At 45.6% G+C, this 21,706-nt stretch overlaps 1 long non-coding RNA gene across 1 annotated transcript; it reads right to left on the bottom strand.

The window, feature by feature from the left end:
• Positions 1-1,091: 1,091 nt before the first annotated feature.
• LOC308080931 lies at positions 1,092-2,496 on the bottom strand. The gene is made up of 3 exons (XR_013932765.1): positions 2,436-2,496; positions 1,727-1,795; positions 1,092-1,520 (listed from the first exon to the last, which is right to left on the bottom strand). It is a non-coding gene; the product is annotated as an uncharacterized lncRNA (long non-coding RNA).
• Positions 2,497-21,706: the final 19,210 nt, after the last annotated feature.

Here is a 21,706-nt window from a genome sequence, read left to right as displayed (position 1 = left end):
ATGCAATTTCAAGTACAACTCCCTTTCAAAGTTATATACATCAAATGCAGTACAAAATGACACAATATATCATCATTGTGTGTTTTGCCTGGCCGAGTCACAGTTTGTAAAAAATAAACAAAACAAGCATCTTGGATGCTGCACAAGCGGAAAAGTAGCAGCACATTTACTGCCAACTGTTGGCTGGCTCAGAGCATAATAAATAATAAATCCGGGGGTTGGACAGGTGGGTCTGCTGGGACATCTTGTGGGGCATCATCTGCTTCCGCTGGGGCATATCTCACAGTGGTCCAGGACTTGACAACACTGAGGATGAAGTCATACATGCATTTACAGTCGCCACCTGGATTCCTTGCCTTGTGGAGTGTGAATGTGTTGTACATGCAGATTTGGAACAGGTAGACCACAAACTTGTTGCTCCACTTGGCTGTCTTCCTGATGAAGGGATAGTAGCTTAGGTTTTGGTCCAGCCTGTCCACTGCATTCATGCTCTTATTGTATTCAAGGACACAAACTGGCTTCTCCTGTGGCACTTTGTTTTTGTGGTGTTTCTGCCTCACCAGCTGGGTCCCCATCTCATCCTTGTGCTGTGTTGTGATCAATCACTTTGCCATTTGAAGCATCTTCAGTTCTCCCACTTTCAGGCTGGACATCGTCACATCCCTCATGGCTTGTGGTTCACCTCTTCTTAGCCTCATAGTACCACAGGCATACGTGTTGTTCTTCAGGAGGAGTAAGACCCTGCAACAGAAAAGTGACTGTGTCTGTTAGGGAAGCGTACTGTCCAGAATATGGCTTCATGCTGTAGCAGTACCCCGTTCCAGAATCACACAGAATGTATGACTTTATTCCATACTTGGTGGGCTTCTGTGGGTTGTACACTCTGAAGGCTAGGCGTCCCCTCCACAGAAGCATCCCCTCATCGATGCTGATGTTGCGACCTGGAACAAACATCTCCTTGAATTCGTCTGTTAGGTAGAGCAAGACCGGGTTGATTTTGGACAGCCTGTCAACCACAGCAACCTCACCGTTAGCCTCGGCAGCAGCTGCAGCATCAGCCTCATTGTTTGTGAAGTGGAGAAACCGCCAGATAATCTGGAACCTGTTCCGTGACATGTTTTTGCCGAAGAACGGTGTGAGTATAGGCTCATCGGTCGACCAATAGTACGCTAGTTCAGGCTTTCGCACAAGGCCAGTGAGGAACAAGAGGGCGAAAATGTTTTTCAGTTCTCCCACTGTTACCGGTTTCCAATCCTTTACTCTGCTTTGTGGATGCTGCTCCTCTTCTTCTTCACCCCTGGCCCTGATGAACACTTCAGCATAAATGTTTGTTTGCTCACATATCATCCCTAGCAGCTCATCCGTCAGGAAAAGCGTCAGAAAGTCCACAGGATTGGTGGACTGTAGCTCAGCTGCAGCGTTGCGAGGACCTGGAATAGTGGTGAAGGGGATGTCCGCCCTAGGTTGCCAATCTGTGTCCTTCCACACAGGCTCTACAGCTGGGGGCCTGCCACCACGTCCTGTGAATTATAGAAATACACAATTACCATAAAATACATATTTTTTTATTTGTGTGGCAGTGTTGATTTATATGAAAATATGACTAAAACTAAAGGAATTTTATTCAACAGACTATGACTAAAACTGAATCAAAATGTGCTGTCAAAATCGTGTGGTACAGTAATTGTGTGGTACAGCTGGGATGATGAAAAGAAAACATTCTTACCTCTTTTACGGCCGACAGGTGGTACTGCGGTTGAAGACAATGGTCCTGCTTCGTCCTACTCCATCATGTCTGAAATCACAGTAAAACATAAAATAGTTTGGTAAATAAGATGTACAATTATTTTCACTGCCAGCATGTGTCACGCTGGTGGTGCATTACTTTGTGGAACTTGTGGACATTTATCATTGCAGAGTGGGGTTTTAGCCATTTTGTATTACTGTGGTAAATCTGAATGCAATAATATTATATACATCAAATAAGTACAAAATGGCACAACATATCATTGTGTGTGTGACATTACTGGCAGAAATAAGTAAGAACATGATATAAAACCAATCAAATCAGAAAATGTTAGACTTTTTAGAGAGTGAAACAGTCTTACGGCCTTATTTTGATCACAATACCCAATTACTGAATGTCAGTCCCCCATAAACTCTTGAGTGTGTGCATTTGTACACATTGTACTGTAATGTTTGTCTATATTGTATGTCCAGGTTTTCTTCAGATTATGACACACAGTGTCATAATCTTAAGAAATTCCAAACTCATTGTTTGTTCATTAGGTCAATGTGTCATTTAGGTCTTTGTCTAGCTCTTGCCAAATGCCATCTATGATATAAAACCAACAGTCTACTGTCTACAGAAAATGTTTGAAACAGACTCAGGCAGACAAGTGTCTTGTCTACCTGAGTAGTCTTACAAGTCATACCTTTCCTACAAATAGCAGATTGTGTATGATGAGATGACGACTCCTTTGCACCATCAGACACATAGCCATCGTCTGAAAGTAAACAAGATCCGCTGTTGATGTTGTGGACATAATAATAATAATAATAATAATAAACTTTATTTGTATAGCACCTTTCATGACATGAAATGCAGCTCAAAGTGCTTTACAGAGCAAGAATACAATTACAGTTAGAACCAATTTAACAATAAAGCAAACAAAAATAAAATAAAATAAAATAAAAGCAGTAAAATGCAGTAAAATGCAGTGGCCCTCGCCACTACACAACTACAACACAAATGGATATAACTTAAATGTAGTGGCCACTGTCCTCTACAACACAGCTAAAGAAATATCCACACTTCACACAATTGCCAATATTACATGTGTACCTTGTGTACCTTAGTAATATATCTTCACACAATTGTCACTATTACACCTTAGTAATATATTTTCACCATGTTTACCACGTGTGGACTAGCCCAGGGGATCTGCTAACTTATCACATCCAAACCACACACCGTACACCCCTGAGAATGATATCGGGGTTATACAAGATATATAGACTAAACATAGACAAAAGGATCTGCCCTGGAGGGTCCACCACGTGTCGACGTGCCCCAGAGGATAATTCACTAAATCCTCCGGATGGAGTTATCAGACTCTTGTCTTTTAACTACCGTGACTCTCTCTTCCACTCACACAAAACAAAAGCAAAGGCATAAAACAACATTAAAATAGGGAATACAGTGAGGAATTAAAAATCAACCAAAGAATCAGCTAAAAGCAAGAGTGAAGTAATAGGTCTTGAGCTGTGCTTTAAAGCTATCGACAGAGGCTGCCTGTCTTAAGTGTAATGGGAGTTTATTCCACACTGTCGGTCCGTAAAAGCAGAATGCTGCTTCACCGTATTTTTTATATGTCATTGTAGGCACCTCGAGCAGGTCAGCACTTGAAGACCTGAGGGCCCGGTTTGGAACATATCTCTCTAGGCAGTCAGAGAGGTAGGAGGGTGTCAGACCATTTAGAGCTTTATAAACTATTAAAAGAATTTTAAAATCAATCCTAAAAACAACCGGGAGCCAGTGTAGTGAAGCTAGAACTGGAGTGATATGTTCTCTCATCCTGGTTTTAGTTAAAATTCTGGCTGCCGCATTTTGAACAAGTTGTAATCTGTCAGTTGTTTTCTTTGGCAGGCCAGAGTAGAGTGCGTTGCAGTAATCAAGCCGAGAGAAAACAAAAGCGTGGATCAGCGTTTTTGCATCGTCTAACGACAGATAGTCTCTAATTCGTGCAATATTTCTAAGATGAAAGAAAGCAATCTTGGTGACATGATTAATGTGTGTATTGAAATTCAATAATTCAATAAGGTGACCTTAGTCCCCCTTTGATGAATTTTATTATGATGGTGGGGGCCTCGGTGCACCTGGCCTCCGCGCCAAAAACTAAAGCCAGATCTACAAGCCTGCTGCATCTGTTGTCATAGAAAAATGAAAATTTGAAAATCATTGTTGACATGGCCTCATGTCGACCCATAACTGCATCGAAACATTTGTTGTCATGACATGACCTCTTCCCTTTGAAGTATGCCAACCCCCCCCCCCCCCCCCCCCCCCCACACCCCTCGGAAAAAAAAAAAAACAGATCTACACCTAAAAAAATTCAGAGGCTACATCGTCAACATCAAATAAATCACATGTATATAGATAGATACAGAATAATTGTTTGGTGCCATTTTATATGTTGATATAAAGTTCATATAAGTAAGTAGTGCCCCACACAGACTTTATACAAATATCAGGTAAAAAATAGCCGATTTACAAGCTCACAACGCGTCGCAGCGCGAGGCGTTGTGAGCTTGTAGATCTGCTATTTTCAGAGCGCAACCAAAAGGTAAAATATGATACAAATATATATATATATATATATATATATATATATATATATATATATATATATATATATATTCTTACCACTGGTAAACGGAGACAGACATCGTTTCCTTGGGCTTCGGAATCCGAGCTCCCTTCACCGTCAGTAGTATCTGGGTCTGGGCGATACGACGCGGTCCTCTGTCTGCCGCTACGACACACCTGGACCCCAGTATCGATGTCTGGTACCGGTGTGTTCGTGTCCTCCGATACCTCCTCACGTGGCGCAGGTGGTCGCGGTGGACGCCGGCGCCGGGGGGCGGTGAAAGACACCGATGTCTCCTCATATCCCTCGGGGGCAGTCTTCACCTCCTCGGATCCCCCCGATGGCGGAGGTGGTCGCGGCGGAGGTGGTCGCGGCGGAGGTGGTCGCCACGAGGGTTCTGAGGGAAGGCATCGGTGTCTTTCACAGACAGAGATGGCTTCACGTCCTCAGATCCCTCGGGGGCAGTGAGAGACACCGCCTTCACCTCCTCGGATCCCCCAGGTGGCGAAGGTGGTCGCGGGGGAGACGCCACCGCCGACGGCTTCACGTCCTCCACAGGTCGTGGTGGTGCTCCCGAGGGAGCAGTGAAGGACATAGTCTCCAAAATAGTTCTTTGGGTCGGGTCCCTCCGAGGCCGTTTGGCCTTGCATTTCCTTCCTCGCATCTTTCCTACTCTCGCCTAAAAACTATACTCCCGACTCTCACCTATAAATCTGTACGCATAACTCTCTCACCTATATATCTATGTACGCCTAACTCTCACCTATAAATCTATGTTACGCCTAACTCTCACCTATATACTATATAAACGTCTTACTGTCACCTATATATATCTCGCACCTCTCCTAACCTTACCTAACTCCAAACTTTCTCTCTCTCGATCGCTCACTCTCTTTCTCTCTCAGTCTCTTTGTCTCTCCGTCTCTGCTCGCTGTTTGTTTAGAATGCCACAGGGACTGTGACTCTGCAGCCGACTTTGTAGTGTTTTGCTCAGATCATGTGACTTTTACGATCATGTGACTTTTCTATTATCATAGAAGCTTAATATTAATACACAGGTTGAGGAAGGTTGCAATATACCTTATACCAATGAAAAGACAATAGAACGCATATATGCGATCTTGGCAATCAATGTGTTAAAACTGTATTTAATATCAATTTTGCAATAAAGAAAGAAAGGAGGTTGCACTGTAAATGCTCCTCTTGCTATAGGAAAAACTAAATCACAAACAGTAAGTCATTCATGGAAAGTTATGGTGAATATTGTAAACAAGATATTGGAGCAGTGATACAACATACATGTCCATATGTGTGGTTATTGAGTATTTTACAATGAGGCTCAGCCAATCAGAATCAAGCAACAGAACTATAAATTTCACATTATTACTACTACTACAACTAATAATAATAAGGGTAATAATAATAATAATAATAATTCATTCTATTTTTATAACCCTTTTCAAAACAGATCAAATAATACAATAACTATAATACGATAATAAAAATCTGTGGGGTGTTTTTTTGTCATATATATATACCGTAATTTCCGGACTATATAGCGCACCTGAATATAAGCCGCACCAGCCAAATTTAGGGGAAAACCCAAATGTGTACATATACAAGCCGCACTGGACTATAAGCCGCAGGTGTAAAATCCATAGATTTAGAAGGTCCCCTAGTGGCCGTTAGCTGTAAAAATCCATAGATTAGCCGCACCGTTGTATAGGCCGCAGGGTTCAAAGCATGGGAAAAAAAGTAGCGGCTTATAGTCCAGAAATTACGGTATATGCGTGCGCGCGCGTGCGTGTGCGTGTGTGTGTGTGTGTGTGTGTGTGCGTGCGTGCGTGCAAGTGTGTGTGTGTGTGCGCGCACGCACACATATATCTGCATTTACTCATCCTATAACTATACGATCAGTGAGCAGCCATTCACTCAGGGAGTAATTAGGGGTTCAGAGTCTTGCTCAGGGACACACATGGACACATTGCTGGAATGGAACCTGCTACAACTACTGTAGAGCCTCTGGCTGCCCAGCCGGGCTCTCTAACCACTCAGCTATGGCCGCCCCCAGTGAGAGTGAATAGTGAGAGTGTTGTATACAGTAGGTGGTACAGACCCTCAGGTTGTCTAGAGGGGTGATACATGCGGAGGTCAGATGGTACGTTCAGGATGCTGATGAGACTGATCTCATTGGTTCCCTGAGTCTTGTTGGCTCTGTAGATGGAGTTACTGTCTATCCAGTAGATGTGATCCTCAAACAGAGTAATAGCATAGATGTGGCGGATGTCCTGACTCACTACAGACACACAAAACCAAAAGAATCACAATATTATAAAATACATGAACAAAGTATTATAAAGAATATTATAACAAGAGTTAAAATGCATCAATAAAGTTTACAAAAGTAAATAATATTCTCACAGTTGTCCTTGTTTTTTTCTTACACTACTCATGTAAAAATGAACATAATCCATTCTTATACACAGTAACACTCTATAGCAGGGGTGTCAAACTCGCGGTCCGCGGGCATTTTGCGGCCCGCGGAAAGGTCCAGTGCGGCCCGCGAAATACTTTTAAAAATAGTGAATTGATACTACCTCTAACAGACATAGTCGGAGTTTGCACGTTGCCTTGCTGAGAGTCCAAGCAGCTCTCCCCCCTCCCCCACTGGCTGGTACTAGCTGCAGCAAGTAACTCTGATGGCCCGGTAGTCAGCCAACATTCCACAGCCAGCTGTGGACTGTTCTGGCTGATTGGCTCGTTAACAGTCTATTCAACTAGTCGAGTAGTAATGGCTAGTATACTCTCTGATCTGTCTCTCTGTCTGTCTGTCTGTCTGTCTGTCTGACACACACACACACACACACACACACACACACACACACACACACACAGTCTGGGAGCAGCAAGTGACTTAGATGAAATTTCATGCTGGCTACACCATGTAAATTTGCCAATTTTGAAAATATAATAATGGTAATAGGTAGTTAGAAGCATTAATCATATATGTGTTAAAAACGTATAAATGTATCAAAGCTGCTTCTTTTATTTCTCAGGAGCTTGCCCTGAGAAAGGAGGAGCTCGCACTATGAGCTTGTAGATCTGCTATTTTTGAAAAATCATGGAAATCTTTACAAATGTCTCCTAAATCCTAACAGTTTTCTGAAACACTTATGTTGCTATAATATGTGGTTCTCTAACTTTTTTATGTCTATATTATATGTCTATATTATATGTCTATATTATATATATATATAAGATCCTCTGTATGTTTGGCACAACATACCTCTGTGAGCAGGCTTTCTTTGTAATGAACATCAACAAATCCAAACTGCGCACAGTGTTGACACATGCACACCTAAATGACATTATGAAAGTTAATACTGCTCAGAACCTGGTCCCTGATGTTGACAGGTTAGTTAAATAAAAGAGATGTCAGGTGTCTGGAAGCAACACTTAAAAACAAGTGTTGTTTTGACCTGAGCTTTTACTGTTAGATTACTTTTTTCTATTCTAAAATCGCCAAAAAGGCATTGTCATTATTTTTGATTCATTGATATTTTCTGATTTTTTTATTATTATTATTGTACAAGTCTCTTCAATAAAAAAAGACTAAACTGAGTTCATTGTCTGAGTTTCATTGTTGAAGGTATGCCTGCATAAAAAGAATGTTGTGTACAGTGATCTATAGCTGAAACCTGAGAACAATGGGCACACATTAGCTAACAGAAACAAAAAAATTAAATGTTATTGGCCGTTCTCATGAGAACATTATCATAACCACACACATTACCTCACACATTACCAGGTAATGAATTTAATTGTTCTATTTCAAATGGATGGGCTCATTACAAATTGCATTGTTTGATTTTAATGTAAATAATTAAAGTAGCTAATCTTCATAAAACATTTTTTAAAGTGATATACTGTAGTTATAGCAGTGACTGAGATGTAGTGGAGTAGAAGTAAAAGTTCTGGAAATTGGAAATACTCTAGTAAAGTAAAACTCAAATCTTTAGGTACAGTACTTGAGTAAATGTAATTAGTTACTTTACACCACTGTTCTATAAATGTAATTATTTAACCACCCACACACATTACCAGGTATTGTTTAATTTCAAATTGAATTATTCTACTTAAAATGGTTTATAATAAGGGTAATAATGAGAATAATAATAATAAGACAAGACAAGACAACAGATTGAAAAACAATGCATGTGAACTGAATGCGTGTGAGCGTGCATGTGCGTCCGCAACTGGTTCCTGCCCACCTCAAGTCACCATTTGACCAATCTTGCCCGGACATCAAAATGAGTTTGACAGCCCTGCTCTATAGTGTTAATTTAATCACATGAACCCTAGTGATCCTATTCTGGGACAAACATTCACCGGAAATAGCAGATCTACAAGCTCACATCACACTGCAACATGTTATGAAATGTGTAGATTGGCAATTATCTGCAAAGATATTTAGTGTAAAGAGGATAAAAGGAGAATCAGCATCAGAATTAGAATCAGGTTTATTGTCACATCACAGGTTTACAAGGTAAAAAAGTGGGTGAAATTCGTTTTTGTACATCGTTCCCATCACAACGTTAATTTCCATAGAAAGAAGAGGAGAGAGGGCGAGCGCGAAAGCCCGGACGCGGCCGCGGCCGTGGCCGCTTTCCAGTACCTGTGGCCGGTACCAGTGGCCGGTGGCCGGTACCAGTGGCCGGTGACTAGTGGCTGGTGGCCGGTGGCCGGTGCCAGTGGCCGGTGGCCGGTGCCAGTGGCCGGTGGCTGGTACCCAGTGGCCGGTAGCCAGTGGCCGGTGGCCGGTGCCAGTGGCCGGTGCCAGTGGCCGGTGGCCGGTACCCAGTGGCCGGTAGCCAGTGGCCGGTGGCCGGTGCCAGTGGCCGGTGGCCGGTACCCAGTGGCCGGTAGCCAGTGGCCGGTAGCCAGTGGCCGGTGGCCGGTAGCCAGTGGCCGGTGGCCGGTGCCGGTGGCCGGTAGCCAGTGGCCGGTGCCAGTGGCCGGTGGCCGGTAGCCGGTAGCCAGTGGCCGGTAGCCAGTGGCCGGTGGCCGGTAGCCAGTGGCCGGTGGCCGGTAGCCAGTGGCCGGTGGCCGGTAGCCGGTGGCCAGTAGCCAGTGGCCGGTGCCAGTGGCCGGTGGCCGGTGGCCGGTAGCCAGTGGCCGGTGCCAGTGGCCGGTGGCCGGTAGCCAGTGGCCGGTGGCCGGTAGCCGGTGGCCGGTAGCCAGTGGCCGGTGGCCGGTAGACGGTGGCCGGTAGCCAGTGGCCGGTAGACGGTGGCCGGTAGCCAGTGGCCGGTAGCCAGTGGCCGGTGGCCGGTAGCCAGTGGCCGGTGGCCGGTGCCAGTGGCCGGTAGCCAGTGGCCGGTGGCCGGTAGCCAGTGGCCGGTGGCCGGTGCCAGTGGCCGGTGGCCGGTAGCCAGTGGCCGGTGCCAGTGGCCGGTGGCCGGTAGCCGGTAGCCAGTGGCCGGTGGCCGGTAGCCAGTAGCCAGTGGCCGGTAGCCAGTGGCCGGTGGCCGGTAGCCGGTGGCCAGTAGCCAGTGGCCGGTGCCAGTGGCCGGTGGCCGGTAGCCAGTGGCCGGTGCCAGTGGCCGGTGGCCGGTAGCCAGTGGCCGGTGGCCGGTAGCCGGTGGCCGGTAGCCAGTGGCCGGTGGCCGGTAGACGGTGGCCGGTAGCCAGTGGCCGGTGGCCGGTAGACGGTGGCCGGTAGCCAGTGGCCGGTGGCCGGTAGCCAGTGGCCGGTGGCCGGTAGCCAGTGGCCGGTGCCAGTGGCCGGTGGCCGGTAGCCAGTGGCCGGTGGACGGTGCCAGTGGCCGGTGCCAGTGGCCGGTGGCCGGTACCCAGTGGCCGGTTCCAGGTAGCCAGTGGCCGGTGGCCGGTACCCAGTGGCCAGTGGCCGGTTCCAGTGGCCGGAGGCCGGTAGCCAGAGGCCGGTGGCCGGAGGCCGGTAGCCAGAGGCCGGTGGCCGGAGGCCGGTAGCCAGAGGCCGGTGGCCGGTAGCCAGAGGCCGGTGGCCGGTAGCCAGAGGCCGGTGGCCGGTAGCCAGAGGCCGGTAGCCAGAGGCCGGTGGCCGGTAGCCAGTGGCCGGTGGCTGGTAGCCAGTGGCATTGGTCCCTGAAGGGTTTCCTGGGGATCCATGACTGCTTTCCTAACTGTGTTTCTGGGACCCCCTTTGGTCCCTGAGGGGTTTCTAGGGGGTCCATGGCTGGTTCCCAAACGACCCACAGGGGTCCCTGTAGGGTGTCAAGTTCAGGGACCTATGGGGGTCCCTGAAGGGTGTCAAGGGGGTCCATGGCTGTTTCCCAAACTGTGGTTGGGGGACCTATGGGGGTCCCTGAAGGGTGTCAAGGGGGTCCATGGCTGTTTCCCAAACTGTGGTTGGGGGACCTATGGTGGTCGCTGAAGGGTGTCAAGGGGGTCCATGGCTGTTTCCCAAACTGGGTCAGGGACGTATGGGGGTCCCTGAAGGGTGTCAAGGGGGTCCATGTCTGTTTCCCAAACTGTGGTTCGGGGACCTATGGTGGTCGCTGAAGGGTGTCAAGGGGGTCCATGGCTGTTTCCCAAACTGTGGTTCGGGGACCTATGGGGGTCCCTGAAGGGTGTCAAGGGGGTCCATGGCTGTTTCCCAAACTGTGGGTCAGGGACCTATGGGGGTCCCTGAAGGGTGTCAAGGGGGTCCATCAACATCCAGCCCTCATTTCTCACATGCATCACTTCTAGCGCCACCATCAGACCGTATTTTGCAAAACACATTTGTAGACGCTGCTCCTACAGATTTTGCCCTACAATCACACACATGAGAGCCATGGCAATAGCGTCGTCGGTGGATCTGTTTTTGCGGTATGCATACTGCCACGGATCCAGCGAGGCAGGTAGCGTGGAGCTGATGTATTCCCTCACCAGTTTCTCGAAGCACTTGCTGACGATCGGGGTGAGAGCGACAGGTCTCCAGTCGTTCAGGCATGTCACTTTGGCCTTTTTGGGAATGGGCACAATGGTTGACATTTTGAACCCTGCAGGGACCACAGCCTGGGAGAGGGAGAGGTTAAAGATGTCAGCGAAGACACCCGCCAGCTGGTCTGCACATGCCTTAAGGACCCGGCCTGGAATCCCATCAGGTCCGGCTGCCTTGTGGATGTTGACCCGTGCGAAGGCTGTACCCACTTCTCTCTCCGAGATGGTTAGAGGGTTCTCCTCTGCTGGTGCTGCTGATGGCCCCGCTTGGCTGCCGCCGTTGGGGCTGATCTCAAACCGGCCGTAGAAAGTGTTCAGTTCGTTGGGGAGGGAGGCAGGCGGGTTCACCTCGCTTCTGGTTCTTGTTTTGCAGTCTGTCAAGGTGTGTACCGCCTGCCTAGTATAGACCGCTGGGAAACTCCAGTCAACTAAGTATAATAGGGATTACTTTTACTTAATCTGAGTATTCTTCCTCCTCTCTCTCTCTGTGTGTGTGTGTGTGTGTGTGTGTGTGTGTGTGTGTGTGTGTGTGTGTGTGTGTGTGTGTGTGTGTGTGTGTGTGTGTGTGTGTGTGTGTGTGTGTGTGTGTGTGTGTGTGTGTGTGTGCGTGCGTGCGTGCGTGCGTGCGTGCGTGCGTGCGTGCGTGCGTGCGTGCGTGCGTGCGTGCGTGCGTGCGTGCGTGCGTGCGTGCGTGCGTGCGTGCGTGCGTGCGTGCGTGCGTGCGCGCCTTTGTGTGTGATGCACATGATAGAGTCTCTGTGGGAAAATGTGTTGCAAATAATGAATTATATCTGTGATTCAGTGTTCTTGTATCCGTGGTGTTTCACAGGATGGTTGATACATTCAGTGTGAGGTTCATGATGTCACCACAGTGTGAGGTTCATGATGTCACCACAGTGTGAGGTTCATGATGTCACCACAGTGTGAGGTTCATGATGTCACCACAGTGTGAGGTTCATGATGTCACCACAGTGTGAGGTTCATGATGTCACCACAGTGTGAGGTTCATGATGTCACCACAGTGTGAGGTTCATGATGTCGCCACAGTGTGAGGTTCATGATGTCACCACAGTCACCACAGTGTAAGGTTCATGATGTTACCTGTGTGTCTGTTGGTTCCATCCAGGTTGGCAAACTCAATGTGTTTCTCCTTGTCGTCGGTCCAGTAGATGTGATCGTTGATGTAGTCTAACGTCAAGCCGTAGGGCTTGTAGATCTTATCCTTCACGATGACGCTCCTGTTGGTGCCGTCCATCCCCATCCTCTCTATGTGGGCGGGGTTGTTGTTACCTACGTCTGACCAGTACAAGTACCTGTCAGGGAGACACTGAGTCAGGGTCACTGTTTGAAATCTTTACTGACAATGTACTGTAGCATATTGTTGTTGTCGGGCAGAAACCTTGTATCTCCATAATTAAACGTTTTATGTTGTTTAATTAATCAATGTCCTTCATTATACAAGAGTTTCGAACAAAAGTAGTGAAGATAGCTGATCTACAAGATCTCTGTCTGTTAGACCTTGTCCCTTTTATTCCCATATATGGAGAACGCTGATGTCATCAGTATATGCCCATATATATGTATGCCCCCTTTTGTGCCCATATAAGTAGCTGACTGACTTGTTTGCGCCTGATGCCATGACGGCACTTTGAGGTTAGACAGCACACTCCATATTTGGGCGTAGCTGCATTGAGAACTCCTTATATGGTTATGGCTGAGTCATGGTGACATGAGCGTGATGACATGGTCCGCCGGCCTGTGTGTGTGTATGTGTATGTGTGTCTGTGTGAGTCTGAGTGTGAGTGTGTGTGTGTGTGTGTGTGCGTGATGCACATGATAGAGTCTCTGTGGGAAAGTGTGTGTATGTAATGTTTATATGTAATTCAGTGTTCTTGTATCCGTGGTGTTTCACAGGATGGTTGATACATTCAGTGTGAAGTTCATGATGTCACCACAGTGTGAGGTTCATGATGTCATCACAGTGTGAGGTTCATGATGTCACCACAGTGTGAGGTTCATGATGTGATTGATTGATTGATTGATTGATTGATTGATTGATTGATTGATTGATTGATTGATTGATGTAGTTTATTTAGAAAGACATGAGAATAGTACATGACAGTACATAACAGTACATGGAAGTACAAATTCACAATACAAGGTCTACTAAACTGGAAACCCTCATTAAGCATTACGCTTGTTTAAGATGAGGACCCCATGCACACAAATCATGATGAAATATAAGAGGCAGGCAGATATACACACTACTATACAGAATGTCATACAATCAGCTTTCAGGTTACTGGTATGACGAGAGAAAAAAAAAAATATATATATATATACAAAAGAGGAAAATGAAAGAGGGGGGGGGGGGGGTAGGGAGGGGTAGGTTAAGACTTAGACAGGGGCCATTTTCGAATTGCAGCCTCCTGAAGGTGTATCTTTAGGGCAGTTTTGAAAGTGAGTAGGGTTTTACACTCCTTTACTCCTTTTGGTAGGGCATTCCACATTTTTGATGAATAGCATGAGAATGAGTTCATACCCTTAGTTGAGCCAAATCTGGGTTGAACATGATCAGTGGAGCTGCCTCTGGTGTTATGATCATGGACTTCATTAACATTTTTGAAGTATTTTGACAAATACAGGGGGATCCCAATGTTGTGGTGTATCTTGAAGACCAGGCCCATAGCAAGTTGCTGTACTCTGTCCTCAACCCTAAGCCATCCAATCCTAGCAAAATGAGCAGGGGTTAGATGGGTTCTGTGATTGAGGCCAAGAAGTAGCCTTACAAGTTTGTTTTGGGATGTTTGGAGCCTTGTTTTTAAGGCCTTGGAGGTGTTGTGATACCATGAAGTGCATGCATAATCATAATGACCTTGAATGAGGGCCCCTGCAAGAATCTTCAGAGTATTCTTACTGACTAGGCGATCAATCCTCCACAAATAGCGTGTTGTTCGGTTGACATTTTTGATCACTTTTTCGGCGTTTTTGTTACCGGAGAGGTTTGCCTCCAAGATGGAGCCCAGGTAGGTAATTTCATCCTTTCTTTTGATGACATTATCACCCACTTTGATCGTGAAACTCTCTGCCTTGCTAAGGTTAGGACTGGACCCAAAGAGGATGGATTCAGTTTTACCCAGGTGTAATGAAAGTTTGTTGTCAGAGAGCCAGATGCAGATCTTGTTGAGTTCGGAGCTGAGAGTTTTCTCAACCTGCAGCCTGTCCCTGTCCGAGACTAGCAGGGCCGAGTCATCTGCGAACAGGAACAGCTTGCAGTCGCAGGCCGATGACATGTCATTCACATATATCAGGAACAGTAAAGGTCCTAGTATACTTCCTTGTGGGACACCACAAGTCACAGGGAGGGGGGGAGACTGGGTGCCGTTTACTTCCACCACTTGCTCCCTCCCTTCCAGGTAGGATCTCATCCAGTTCACTGACGTATCATCAAAACCTATTGCTTTGAGCTTATTGATCATAATTGGGTGATTGACGGTGTCAAAGGCCTTTTGGAGGTCCAGCATGACCATGCCGCAATATTTGCCCTTGTCGACATCTTGTTTGATAGAGTCGTTCAAATAGAGAAGGCATGTGTCAGTGGAGTGGTTTGTTCTGAAACCAGATTGGAATTTGTAAATTAGATTTTTTTCGGCAAGATACTTATCGACCTGTTCATAGACTATTTTTTCCATGACTTTCGAGATGGAGCTAAGAATAGAAATAGGGCGGTAGTTGCCAGGGTCTAATTTGTTTCCTTTTTTGTACAGAGGGGTCACCCTTGCTTTTTTGAAATCGTTAGGGACCCGTCCCTGTATGATGGAGAGATTTATTATGTGGGTAATGATTGGAGCAATGGAGGCGGCCGAGTCTTTTAGAAATTTGGCGGGGATATTGTCGAGGCCTGTGGCTTTGTGTTGATGAAGAGCACTCAATTTTTTAAACACCTCTTCTGTTTTCACAGGGGAGAGTTTAAAATCATCTTTCCGTACACCCTGTTTTTTGTAAAATGAGTCAACATGTTCTTCACCATAGCACCCAGAGTGAGGGGGAAGTTTTTCAACCAAATCTGAGGTTATGGTCGTGAAGAATATGTTGAGGATTTTACTCACTTCATGTTTGGATGTGATGAGAGTGTCATTCACCTTGAGGCTTATGTTTGTAAACCTGGTTTTCAATTTCTTGCTGCAGCCTAGTAGGTTGTTGAATAGCTTCCAAAGCTCTCGTGGTTTGCTTTTATTTTCCTCAATTTTGTCATCGAGGAAGCTTTTTTCTGCTAGTTCGAGCATGCGATTAACCTTGTTTCTTAGCTTGTTTCTTTCTTTTACAAGTTTAGCTACGTGGGATTCGAGACCTTTGTTAAAACACCTGGCGAGTTTGATCCTACCTTTATGAAGCTCAGAACACTTTTTGTTTCTGACCTTCATGGCAGTAAGGATGTCCGAATTCATCCATGGTACCGGGCGGGATTTGACCATGACGGTTTTCATGGGGGCCACACTGTCCAAAATTTGAATGAATTTGGTTTTGAAACCAAGCCAAGATTCGTCTACCTGTGTGCTGTTTAGTACGTCGGACCAGTCCAGTTCCTCTAGCCTGCGATCTAAGTCCTCACTCTTATAGTTTTTGAGGTCTCTGATCGTGACTGATTTGTGGCAACCGTTCTTAGGTTTACGTTTCTTTCTGGTGCAGAAGATCATGTTATGATCAGATATGCCACAGGTAGAAACACCACTATTGAGGATTTTGTCCTTGTCCGTTGCTAGAATGAGATCTATGGTAGTTTGAGTGGAAACACACAGCCTTGTGGGCTGGGTGATTAGCTGGTGGAGTGAGTGCCGATGACAAAACCCCTTGAATGACTTATACACTGACGCTTCCTTACAGAGCATGTCTGTGTTAAAGTCACCAAGAAGAATCGTCTCCGCACACTCCACCTTAGCTAAACACTCCTCAAGTCTTTCATAGAAATCAGTCTGGTTAGGAGGTCTGTATATGGTACCGACTAGCACAGGCTTGGAATTTTTAAAAATGATCTCGACCCACACAGCTTCAATGGCTGCATCCTTCAGGTCTTCGCGAAGGATGCACTCATTGTCAATATGTACATACATGCATACACCACCTCCGTTTCTCCCATTAATGCTCCTATCATTTCTGAAAAGTTTGTAATGTCACCACAGTGTGAGGTTCATGATGTCACCACAGTGTGAGGTTCATGATGTCACCACAGTGTGAGGTTCATGATGTCACCACAGTGTGAGGTTCATGATGTCACCACAGTGAGGTTCATGATGTCACCACAGTGTGAGGTTCATGATGTCACCACAGTGTGAGGTTCATGATGTCACCACAGTGAGGTTCATGATGTCACCACAGCGTGAGGTTCATGATGTCACCACAGTGTGAGGTTCATGATGTCATCACAGTGTGAGGTTCATGATGTCACCACAGTGAGGTTCATGATGTCACCACAGTGTGAGGTTCATGATGTCACCACAGTGAGGTTCATGATGTCATCACAGTGTGAGGTTCATGATGTCACCACAGTGAGGTTCATGATGTCACCACAGCGTGAGGTTCATGATGTCACCACAGTGTGAGGTTCATGTTGTCACCACAGTGTGAGGTTCATGATGTCACCACAGTGTGAGGTTCATGATGTCACCACAGTGAGGTTCATGATGTCACCACAGTGTGAGGTTCATGATGTCATCACAGTGCTCTTACCCGTAGCGTACATCCACAGCCATGGCCCATGGCTCCTCCAGGCCGGTGTTGACCAGGACTGTTCTGTACGACCCGTTTAGTTTGGACACCTCTATGGTGTCCCTGCCACTGTCACACCAGTACAGGTTTCCTGCCACCCAATCAACAGCCAGACTGGATGGAGAGCTGATCCACGTGTTGTGAAGGACCTGTCAATCAACCATACACGTCAATCAACCATATATTTTTTCATGCAATTATTACAATTATTTCTTATATAGGGTAGTGTAGAGTAATTAGTAAAAGTAAAGTAAAAAGACAGGAAACCAAGGACAGAAAGAGGAGAAACATGTGAGACAAGACCAGGAGTCAGATTCCTCACATGGTCTGTACTGACTGAAACACCAGAGACCCTGTTTTCTGGTTTGATATTTAACCCTGATATCACAAAGTATTTTAAATACAAGTATAAATACTCTGAATGACATGTGTACTGTAAGTAATTTGAATTCAGTTTCTCTTCCCTGTCATTCATCCTCATCGTTGTCATTGTCACACTGACCTGGACGTCACTGCCATTGATGTGCATGCGACTGATCATGGGGGGGCTTCTTTCTATCCAGTAGATCATCTGCTGCTGATAGTCAAAGTCCAGAGCCTTCACCCACTCCAAGTCCTGTCACACCACATCAGTTGTGTTAGTCTCAGACAGGAATACATTCCAGCATGTCAAAGTGTGTGTAGAATATTGTATAGGATTACATAGGATGTGTTGTTATGTCTAATGGTTTTAGTCAGGGCTGTTAACAAAAAAATGTGGACACGGCTCACAAAAGCGCCAATTTTTTTCTACATGCTCTCCATCACCATAGGTTTCATTTTGGAAGGGTAGCCACGTCATCAAGATGGCAGAAGGCGGCCATCTTGGATTGCAAAGATGGCCACCATATAATATCTATAATTGCCAATATCTCGGCTTCCAAGCCACTTAGAAGGTCAATCTTGGTGTCAAAATATACATTTTCTGGGACAAGGAATGCAATAAAACTATATGGAATATCAATAAGTGACTAATTCTGCCAAGATTAGATAATTTGGTTGATTCTGCCAATGTATGTACATCATTTTTACATCATTTTCACATTGACAACTGCAAAGATCTGAGCAATTCCAGTGTGCCTTCTTGCATGAGCACCTTGCACCACAACCACGTTTACAACCGCACTTGACCAGTTCATTGCAGGCTTTTGACGCCATCGGTAGAATGCTCCACACAGGAAGCCAGACCTGGTTGTTGTCATCCAATGTCCATCCCCATCCTTATGGACTGGGTGTCGGCTGCTGGGCCAGTTCAGATGTGGCCCAGATCCCAGACTGGTAGGCAACTCGCTTCACGTGCTGCAGCAGTGAATCTTGCGTTGGTGGAATGTGTTCCATCGTTTTGTTCTTCTGGCAGAACAACTCTCGTCGTGCTTCATTGACAGATTCCAAATCACTTGTCTTATCATACATGATGACTGTGAAACGCTCAAGAAGCTGAAAGTGTTGGGCATCTATGGTCACAGAAGTGTATGGATTTTCTGCCATGTAGTTGAAGGCCTGGGTGACCTCAGAGTAGGATTTCCAAGCCACCCATGCTGACTTCTTCCCTTTCCCGCAGAATGCTGATGTTGTGTCACAGCCTGTGTAACAGTGGAAGACGGGAAGTGCTGTGTACTTGTCTTTGCCCAGAGCATGGCAGATCGTGTTTATATGAACATAGGTGTAGTTCTTGCCAGTGCCAAAAGCAACCCAGATGTCTGCAGCTGGATACTTGGCGAGCAGGGCATGGAACTTGCCGATGAGGATAACGACAACATCCGTATCCACAATGCGTATCAAGCAGGTAGAACAGCCATGTTCCAGGGCATCAAGCAGGTGAATCACTATCCTGGTGTTGGCCTCTTCATGGTTGCAGCATCGAGTGGCTGGTGTCTGTGCCAACCACTGTGATGCCAGATGTGATGAAGACCAGCTTGCCCTCTGGCCAGGCAGTGGATGCAATCTTCCCAGAGAGAAAGGCAAAGAGTTCCTGCTTGTTTATAGGATCATGCAGGAAATCTGACCAATTCCCCGGCAGCTTGTTCTGACCAGCCACCTTCCGTTGTATCCCTTTGCCTCGCTTCTCCCTTGTTGACTCTTTTATGCTGCTGGTGATGTAAGTATCCCAGACCACATCAACTCTTTTGGAGATCTCCAGGTGTTTCATGATGTGGGGAACAAAGACACAACTGGCATATTCGTCAAATGTGGTAATGTTGGTAGTGGACAGAAAGTGCACCACAGCAGCTTCATCGAGTACTTTGACATCAAACGTAGCTGGAGGTTCTTCTTGTGTCTTCTGTCAGAATATTTAGCAGATCTGACTTCTTTCCCAGCTGCAGTTTCCCTCTGTCAGATAGAGAGGGAGGGTATGGATGGTTTTCATGTTTAAAGAAGGTGCCCATGTTCCCCTTTCTGTGTTGCATGGCTATATTTAACCGGGAGAAGAGTGTCACATCATCCTTCAACATTGAGATCTGCCCTGCCTGCTTGGTCTTGATCTTGAGTGTTGGGCATCTGAAGAGAGGCAGTGAGTTATTTTTGATGGGCTCATGAATGGAGTGTGTGCGGTCCATGATCACTGTCTTATGGTACTTGTCGTACTGTTTTCTGCCCACTGATTCCACAGTGCGGACTTTGTTAACCACTGACTCGTCCACTGACTCGTCAATCACATTTCGTGTGTCCAACATTAGAAGCTCGTGGCTATCATCTAGGAACGGATTGCCCATCCCACTGATGGCGTGCACAAGTGCTAGTGTTTGCTCTTTGAACGTCTTTTGTGTAGCCTATGTATAAAATAGGGCTAAAATGGTTAATGTATGTTTCATAATATCATAATTTATATCTGAAAAGTAACTAGTAACTAAAGTTTTCAAATAATTGTAGTGCAGTAGAAGTAAAAGTATTGAAAATTGGAAATACTTGAGTAAAGTACAAATTCCTCAGTTTTCAAATTCCAGTACGGTACTTAAGTAAATGTACTTAGTTACTTTCCACCATTGATAACAACAGTCAGATCTGTCAAAGTTTGATAAAAACTCATACCAATATGTTGTGCATAATCTAGCCGACACATACATTTTAATACAATTGTGTAATACATATATGGCCAGAATCAACCAAATTATCTAATATTGGCAGAATTAGTCACTTATTGATATTCCCTATAGTTTTATTGCATTCCTTGTCCCAGAAAAAGTATATTTAGACACCAAGATTGACATTCTAAGTTGCTTGAAAGCCGAGATATTAGCACTTATAGATATTACATGGTGGCCATCTTTGCAATCCAAGATGGCCGCCTTCTGCCATCTTGATGACTTGGCTACCCTTCCAAAATGAAACTTATGGTGATGGAGAGCATGTAGAAAAAAATTGGCGCTTTTGTGAGCCGTGTCCACATTTTTCAAAAATCTGGTCTTAACTCTTTGACTGCCAGAGTATTTTCATAAAGTACTCCCCCAGTGCCAGCAATTTTCGTGTTTTTTTATTTTTTTATTTTGAATTTTTCTCATGAAAATAATTTAAGGACACATAATGTAAAGACCCAGCACAAATCCGCCACCAGAGAGCAGCACATGACAGCTTTGATCATGTCGTTGGGTCTCTCTCACCCTTCTTCATAGATTAGACAAGGAAAAACATGAAAACGGATGTGACGTCACCCAGATTGTTTTGATCAGCGAAAATTACGTTGTGATGCACGACGGCGATGACTGATCGTCACCCAGACCATAGATTATAGAAGAGAAGCTGTCCGTTTGTCCGTTATACCGTGTGAAAACCCGTTTATTTACCTATTTTGGACGAAAATGACTGGGGAAAAAAATCAAAAACCGGAAACGGAATCCAGGCCATGAAACCGGATGCAGATGTCCGTGAAGTAAGTGGAACTCGAGAATAACATTGAATATTAAGCAGCATAGCGCAATCAGAGATTAAACAATGAACGCGCGTCCAGCGCGTCGAGCGCGTCGACGGCCAACTGGACAAAGTAGCACTTGACGCGTTATCGCGTCGTCCGCAGTCAAAGAGTTAAGCATCCTCACTATTTTCACCTGTTTGAGCTCTGTGGAGCTGGAGCCGTCCAAGCTGTTCTTCATCAGGTTGGAGATGGTGGATATGATGAGGAAGGGCTCCACCTCTGGAGAAAGTGAGACATTACATTTGAGTTGGTTTACCTTTAAAAATATACAAAAACTGGGAAAGAATCCGTTTCATTTTAGATTTCAGTGTTTTCCATTCAAAAATAGCAGATCTACAAGCTCACAGCACTCTGCGAGCTTGTAGATCTGCTATTTTTGAAAATGTTTGAATGTTTTGAATCATTCAGATTCATTTTAACCCAAATCTTCTCTTCTGGGGGTCCCTGGCACAGAACTTTTTCAGATGGGGGTCCGCGTCGACGTAAATCATTTTGGTACATATTGATCCATAAATAACCTTATAAATGTAAACTTATTGATCACCATGTTTAAAAAGGTTGGGATGTGTTTCCTCTCTTTGTCAAACACACCACTGACACAGTGAAGCTGCTGTATTTACTGACTCACCTTTTATTCACTTTAAATACAAATATC

This window comes from Gymnoscopelus braueri (assembly GCF_963280865.1).
Source record: "Gymnoscopelus braueri genome assembly, chromosome: 24".
Lineage (NCBI taxonomy): Eukaryota > Metazoa > Chordata > Actinopteri > Myctophiformes > Myctophidae > Gymnoscopelus > Gymnoscopelus braueri.
This window is presented reverse-complemented; position numbering and strand designations above follow the sequence as displayed.